We start from the raw sequence: 7,253 nt of genomic DNA, 5'->3' as shown, positions 1-7,253 counted from the left end.
AATTATGATAAAGATGGATTTTCAAAACTAACAAAATAATGTCTTAAAGAATTTCACTGCTATTTTTCTCTTTTTCATAAAAAACAGCATATATTCTTGGTGATTTCATACAGGAATTGACAAATTTGGAAGCAGGAGATCTTTTAAGGATACCCCAGGAGCAGGGCATTGAACAGTCTAGACCTTACACTCTGGGTGGTCATTTTAGTGACAATACAGCTCAAGTGGAAGCAGAAAACAGGGCAGGTGATAGCAGACACTCCTGGAGAGTCTAGTGTTAAGGTTGAACCCTATAATGTACTCTGTTTCTAGGCATGCAGTATGACAGGCTGAAAAGAACTTGAATGCATTTTTAACAGTCTGGGGGCATCTCATATCTTAGCTAAGCTGTCAGTGTAGAAAATCACAAAGTAATTACAAATACTTTCACTGTACTTCGAAATTGGGCAATAAATAGGATGAATCACAATGAGACATCAGTGCTTTTCAAGTTCTATACAGTACACTGAGAAAGGCAATTATGCAAAACAAGAGCCACCCAAAAGCAGGTAGCCTCAAGGAATAAGTCTAAAGATGAGGGGTTAAGGTACACATTCTTTTGAAAAAAATTGTTGGCAATATAAAGATCAAAAGACAAAGTACATTTGCACATAATGCTACAAAAAGTCACTCATAACTACCCTAAATTTCTTCCCTGCAAACTCAGCTTTTGGAAAGCCAATAAAGAACCTATTTATATGTCTTAGTCAGCTCTGACTGCCATAACAAACTACCATAGACAGATAGGCTTAAATAATAGATGTTTCTTTTCTTACAGTTCTGAGGCTGTAAGTCTAACCTTAGGATCTGGGGATGAGTGAACTTCTGGTAAGGCTTTTATTACTGGTTTGCAGATGCCCTTTCCTTGGTGCTCATGTTCTGATTTCTCTTCCACAAGTTTTCTATTTCTGCCTTGCTCCCTTCTTCCTTTCTCCCTTCTTCTTCTCCTCGCAATACTACTAATTCAATCATGAGTTCACTACCCTCATGCCCTAACCTAACACTGAGCACCTCCCAAATACTCACCTGATATTCCACATTGAGGGTTGAGTCTTCAATGTATGAATTTGAGCAATAAAAAATAACCAGTCCTTAACACCCCTTTCTCAATTGATAGAGCAAAAGCAACACTAAGAATAACAGCATTGCAAAGTTGAGTGTCTCCTGCAGGAAAAAGTGCCGTTTTTAAAATTATACTTCCTCATTCATAAATTCAAAATTGCTCCCCTTTCTTGACAGATCAAGGCTGCAATTCCTTGACTTTGGTGATGTACTGTTTCATGTGTTATGATCTATTTCATTCCTATTTCCTGTCTTATAAATTTCTTTAAGAGATTCACTATCTTTGTCTGTAATTGAAACTTGGCACTTTTAAACTTAACCTTGGCAGGTTTAACTACATATGGGCATTGTCAGTGTTAGACTTCACGTTATAGTTTGCAGTTTTTCTAGAATATGGATTTGTATTAGCATTACTGAAGAAGTTAATGTGCTCCAAGGTAGGCTTGGAGAAGATAGAACTTAAGTAGGGATCTCCTGAGATCCTTGAAAGACCCAAGATCACAACAGGAAGTTCACAGGGCTTATATTCTCTTGAGGGAAGCCAGGCTTGGAAGGTGAAATCTTCAGAGGAGGTAGTCCTGAAGGAGAAGATAGAAGATAGCATCTTTGGCCTCTGGCACTACTGCCAACATTCAACAGAAACTAATGGTCTAAAGGATTACAGGCTACGATATGAGTGGTCTGTCTGCATTAAAATCATACTATCCTTAGATCTGCTTAAGGGATGTCCTTGGGTGATTCCTAGGCCCTGGCAGTATCCAGTTGTTTTATGATACCATTGATATAAATGAATTTAATACTATAGCCAACATATCATAGCAGTGAGAAACAACTGGTTTTCTATATACATCAATACTTGGATTTCCTAGGGATCCAAACAATTTAAAAAGCAGATGTATAGACATTTCTTGTTTAAGGACTGAGTTATGGGCCTATGACTAGGTTGTTAAAGGAATTGGTCACTAAATGAGGAATTATATGTAATACTATATTATAATATTCAGAATAAAGAAATGGTCAATGGAAACTGCAACTTCATGACTTTGATTTTATTTACATAACTTTACAGAGCATAAAAATACAGTACTGTACAGTACAATCAGCAAAAATTTCAGTACTGTATAAACAAGGTGTATTGCAATAAAAAAGACATTGAGGCTCTATGAACAAGATGTACAGAGCTGTGCCAAATAAAAAGTTGGTCATAAGTCAAAGAAACTGGTCATAAGTCCAAACAGCAAGCCTTGGTTGTAAGTCTGAACAGTCATTAAATAGGTGGGTCATTAAACAAGAAATATCTGTACTCCCCAGAACCCTCAGCTCCCCTAAGGTAGAGGAAGATAAATGCCAGGTAGCAGAATTCCATGAAAAGTTTATAGAAGGGATGAAGTAACTACATGAGTTCAAAGATGCAAATTAAAGATTCACAACATTATTTCTCAATATGTCCAAGATGAATTCAAGGGAAATGAGTAAAAAATTGGATAACCTGCCCAGGATGGTTCAAAACATGAATGATAGGTTCAACAAGGATAAAGAATCTTCAAAAGTATGTCAGGAAGAAGTACATGAAATAAAAACTTATATGGAATTCATAAATAGCAGAAATGACCAATGTAAAGACAGGCTGTCTGAAATTAAGGACACATGTTAAATTGTCAAGAAATATTCAAAGAAGCCACAAAAAATAAGAGAACAAAAAACAACATCCAGCAACCACTAGACAACATTAAGAAGACCAACCTAAGATTAAGTAGAGTTAGAGAAAAGATAGAAGATAATGCAGATAGAATTACTAATATGTTTACAGAAATCATAGTAGAAAATTTTCCAAATATGAGAGAAGAGTTTAAAAGCCAGTTTTTATAGCACTATTTATTAAAGAGGCTATCTTTCCTTCAGTGAACATATTTGGCCCCTTTGTCAAAGATAAGGGGGCTGAATGTGTTTGTAGTTGGATCTGCATCTGCTAATATACTTCACTGATTCTCAGGTCTGTTTTTTTGCCTGTACCATGCTGATTTTATCACAGTACCTTTGTAGTATAATTTCAAGTCTGGGATTGTGATGCCTCCTGCTTTCCCTTTGTTCTCCAGAATGGCTTTTGCTATTCTAGGTCTTTTTGTTTCCAAATGAATTTTAAGAATGATTTCTCTAGTTCTGTGAGGTATACTTATGTATTTTGGTTGAGATTGTATTAAATCTGTATAACCATTTTGGGAGTATGGCCATTTTCACTATGTTGGTTTTTCCTATTCATAAGCAAGATATCTTTCCATTTTCTGATATCCTTTTCAATCTCCTTTTTCAGAGTACTGTAGTTTCCATTGTAGAGGTCTTTTACTTTCATTGTAACACTGATTCCTAAGGATTTAATTTTTTTTATGCTATTGTAAAGGGTGTGGTTTTCCTCACTTCTTTCTCAGTGGGTTTGTTATTTGTGTACAGGAATGGTACTGATTTTCAATGTTGACTTTGTGTCCTGGTACACTACTGCATTTGGTTATTAAGTCTAGAAATCTTTTGGTGGAGTTTTTGGGGTCTTCAATGTACAGTATTATGTTATCTGCAAATAATGATAATTTAAATTCTTCATTTCCTAAGGTTATTTTTTTTATATATCTCTTGTCCAATTGCTCTGGTTAATATTTCCACAATATGTTGAACAGAAGTGGTGATAGTAGACATCCTTGACTTGTTCCTGATCTTAGAGTGAAAGCTTTCATTCTTTCTCTGTTTAGTATGATGTTGGCTGTTGGTTTGTCATAGATGGCTTTTATCAGATTAAGATAAAGACCATCTATTTCAATTTTCTATAGTGTTTTTGTCATGAATGGGTGTTGGACTTTGTCAAATGAGTTTTCTGTATCTTTTGAGATGATCATGTGATTTTTCTTTATTTCTTTGCTGATATGACGTATTACATTTATTGATTTGCATGTGTTGAGCGATTCCTGCATTCCTGGGTGTTTATATATTCCTGATAATTTGCTGCATTCTGTCTGCTAGTATCTTGAGGATGTTTGCTTTTATGTTCATTGGGGAGACTGTCCTGTAGTTCTCTTTTTTGGGTGGCTCTTTCATTTTGGTATCAGGGAAATACTTGCCTCCAAGACTGAGTTACTGACCTACTCAGGCTTTTTTCTGGGTTCCTGTTGCATGGAGTATTGTTTTCCATTCTTTGACTTTCAGTCTATGAATTTCTATTTGAGTTAACTGTGTTTCTTCTATACAGCATAATGTTGGATCTTGATTCTTTCTTTTATTTTTTTTAGATCTTATTTTTTGATACATTCTCCCAGTCTATTTCTTTTGCTTGGTGAATTGAGGCCAGTTACCATGATGGTTATAACTGACAAATATTGGCTTATATTTGCCATGTTATTTTCCTGCTATTTGTTCCCTACTTTTCCCCTCTGTTTAACTGCTTGTCCTACCTGGTGGTTTGTTTCTATTGTTGTTGGTATTGTGGTCATTTTTATCTCCTTCAATAGTATCTTTCACTACTCTATGTAGGTTTGCTTTGGTGGTCATGAATTTTTTCAGCAGTTCTTTTCATGGAAGTATCTTATTTCTCCATTGATTTTGAAAGATAGTTTTGCAAGTTACATAAATATAGGTTGGAACTTATTTTCTTTCAGGACTTGAAGTACTTCACTCCAAGTTCTTCTTGACTTGAAGGTTTGTACTGAGAAGTCTGTCGTGATTCTGATAGGCTTTCCTTTATAGGAGATCTGTTTCTTTTCTCTAATAGCTTTTAATATTCTGTTTTTGTGTTGAATTTCTGGGGCCTTTATTATTATATATCTGGGTGTAGATCCATGTTTTTCATGGATAATTGCAGTTCTACATGTCTCACTTATATGTATTTCAGATTATTTTCCCATGCTTGGTAAATTTTCCAATGTTACTTCTGCATATAATCTTTTTATGTCCTTTGTGTTGACTCCTGCTTTTGCGTTGACACCAGTCAGTCTTATATTATTTTTCTTTGTATTGTCTTGCAGCTGCTGAATTGCATATTTCTGACCCCTTGTTATTCTTAAGAGATTTAACCTTGTGTGTTCTGTAGCCATGATCCTGCCTTCAAGGTTTGAATGTCCAGTACAGTACTTCATTCAGTTTTCAACAAAACTTCAGTTTTGTTGAAGATTTGTCAGCTCTCTATAGAATTTGTAATTCCTTGGGTAGCTGTTTGAATGTTTCATGCATTTTATTTCTTTCCTATATTTGTCTTTCATGATTTACAACATTTTTCTATGTTCCTGTTTTTCTAATCTATGCTTACTCCAGGTTTGCTGAGGAAATCCTTCATTATGATTGTCATTTTTTTTTTTTTTTTTTGCCTGAGACATTATTTCTGATCTGATTTCCTATACATCCTCATGGATTTCTTTCAATATTTTTATTGCTGACATTTCAGTAATTTCAGGTGTGTGTCCCATTCCTCTATCTGGTTGTCTCCTGGAATTGTTCTGGGTGAGCTGGAGGTCTCAGATTGCAGTTTTCTTCTTTGTCTTGGATTTTCTATTTTAAAAATTTTATTTTGTTTTCTGTGTTTATTCTTGTCAGTTTTTGTAGTAGATAGCTTTATCAGTAGTATCAAGAACCCCCTATTAAATATCTGTTCTTCAGGGATGACTTCTGTGTATACAAGGTTCTTGGTTTATGGCTTTCCCAAGATTGTATCCTCCCAATTTATTAAGCTTGAGATGTTGGTACCTGTTTGGTTGTCTCCAGTCCTTTGGGGCTGGGGTGTGGTGATGTTATTACTCCAGAGCTTTCCAGTATTATTATAGACATGAGAACAACTGATTACAACATGATATGACATCCTATTGAAAATAGTATAATTAGCAATAACAATAGCATCAAGCACTGTATAGAAACTGACAAACTATGGTAACCATTATTTTTGTATCTTAAACCACACTAGCAAAATCTAAAGTTATATAGCAGAACTCATAATAACTTGAAAGCTTGTTTCCAAGCTTTTCTCCTTGGTAGACTGTGTTTACTCTGTGGTGGGGAAGTTTAAGAGGGGTAGTATACAAAACAGAGGTAACTGAAAAGAAAATAGAAGAAAAGGTGGAGGACAAAGGATTATCACATAAACTTTGAGAAACTAGAGAGCAGGGCAGAAGAGAAAGAATGAAGGAGTAAGTAAGGGATTATCAAAGTTAACCAGAAAAATTAGAGATTATTCACTAGTATGAAAATATGATTAAATTTGGAGAGATAAACTGAGAAAAATAGGTAAGAAGATGAATAGATTTGCACAAGCATACAGTTAATATACCAAAAATAGAAAAGGAAACAAGGAAATAAAGAAGAAAAATAAAATAAAATAAAAGATAAAATTCCTCTGGTATCCACCAACTGCCCAAAGCTACTGAATAACACTGCCAAGCTAAAGCAGGGTTTGCACTGGATTTGAACCTGACCTTGTCCTCCACCTGTGGGGGGCTGGGGTGAGAGTCTTCAGCCAGTATTTTCTGTATGTCCCTTAGTAGTCTGCCCACTCATTATCTTGTTTCCCTCAACATCTCTCCCCCTTTTCTTATGCTATTTTCCAGTCCTGTTGATAGTTGACTCTTTTTGGTCTTTACTCAGCCTTCTCTTTTCCTTTTCCACTGGCCAGTCTCTGTCCTCTTAGGTCATTTCTTTCAGGGTGTGGTGGCACATTGTGGTGTGTTGTGGCCCTCTGTTCCTAGAGTTCCCATCCACAGCTTGTCAGTCCCAATTTTTACTTCTCTCCTGATTGGGGAAAACTAATTTCTTACTTGTTGCTTTAAAAGATCTGTCACCATGACATGCTTCCACTGTAGTCTATAATGTCATCAGACTGGTGAGGTGGGGTAGAGTGCTGTGGGATGCCTTTTTGCTCATTCCCTTGTGTTGGGACTACTCAAGGCTGCACAGTTCCACAGTTTAAAGCTGTTTAATTCCCATACCTCTCTAGCCACAGATCATGGGGGAGTGGTCAGCTATTCCATTTACTATGCACCCCTATAGTCTTTAATCTTGTTGCTAGAGGTTTCAGTTAGTACTCTGGTACCCAAAAGACAATGGAAGATAAGATAAAAGAAAGGAAAAGAAAGAAAAAGGAAAAAGAAAAAGAAAAAATGAAATAATACTCGCTATTCAATCAG

This window comes from Chinchilla lanigera, unplaced genomic scaffold, assembly GCF_000276665.1.
Source record: "Chinchilla lanigera isolate Chin_1 unplaced genomic scaffold, ChiLan1.0 scaffold00142, whole genome shotgun sequence".
NCBI lineage: Eukaryota > Metazoa > Chordata > Mammalia > Rodentia > Chinchillidae > Chinchilla > Chinchilla lanigera.
The sequence above is the reverse complement of the archived record's forward strand: the minus strand, read 5'-3'. Positions refer to the sequence as shown.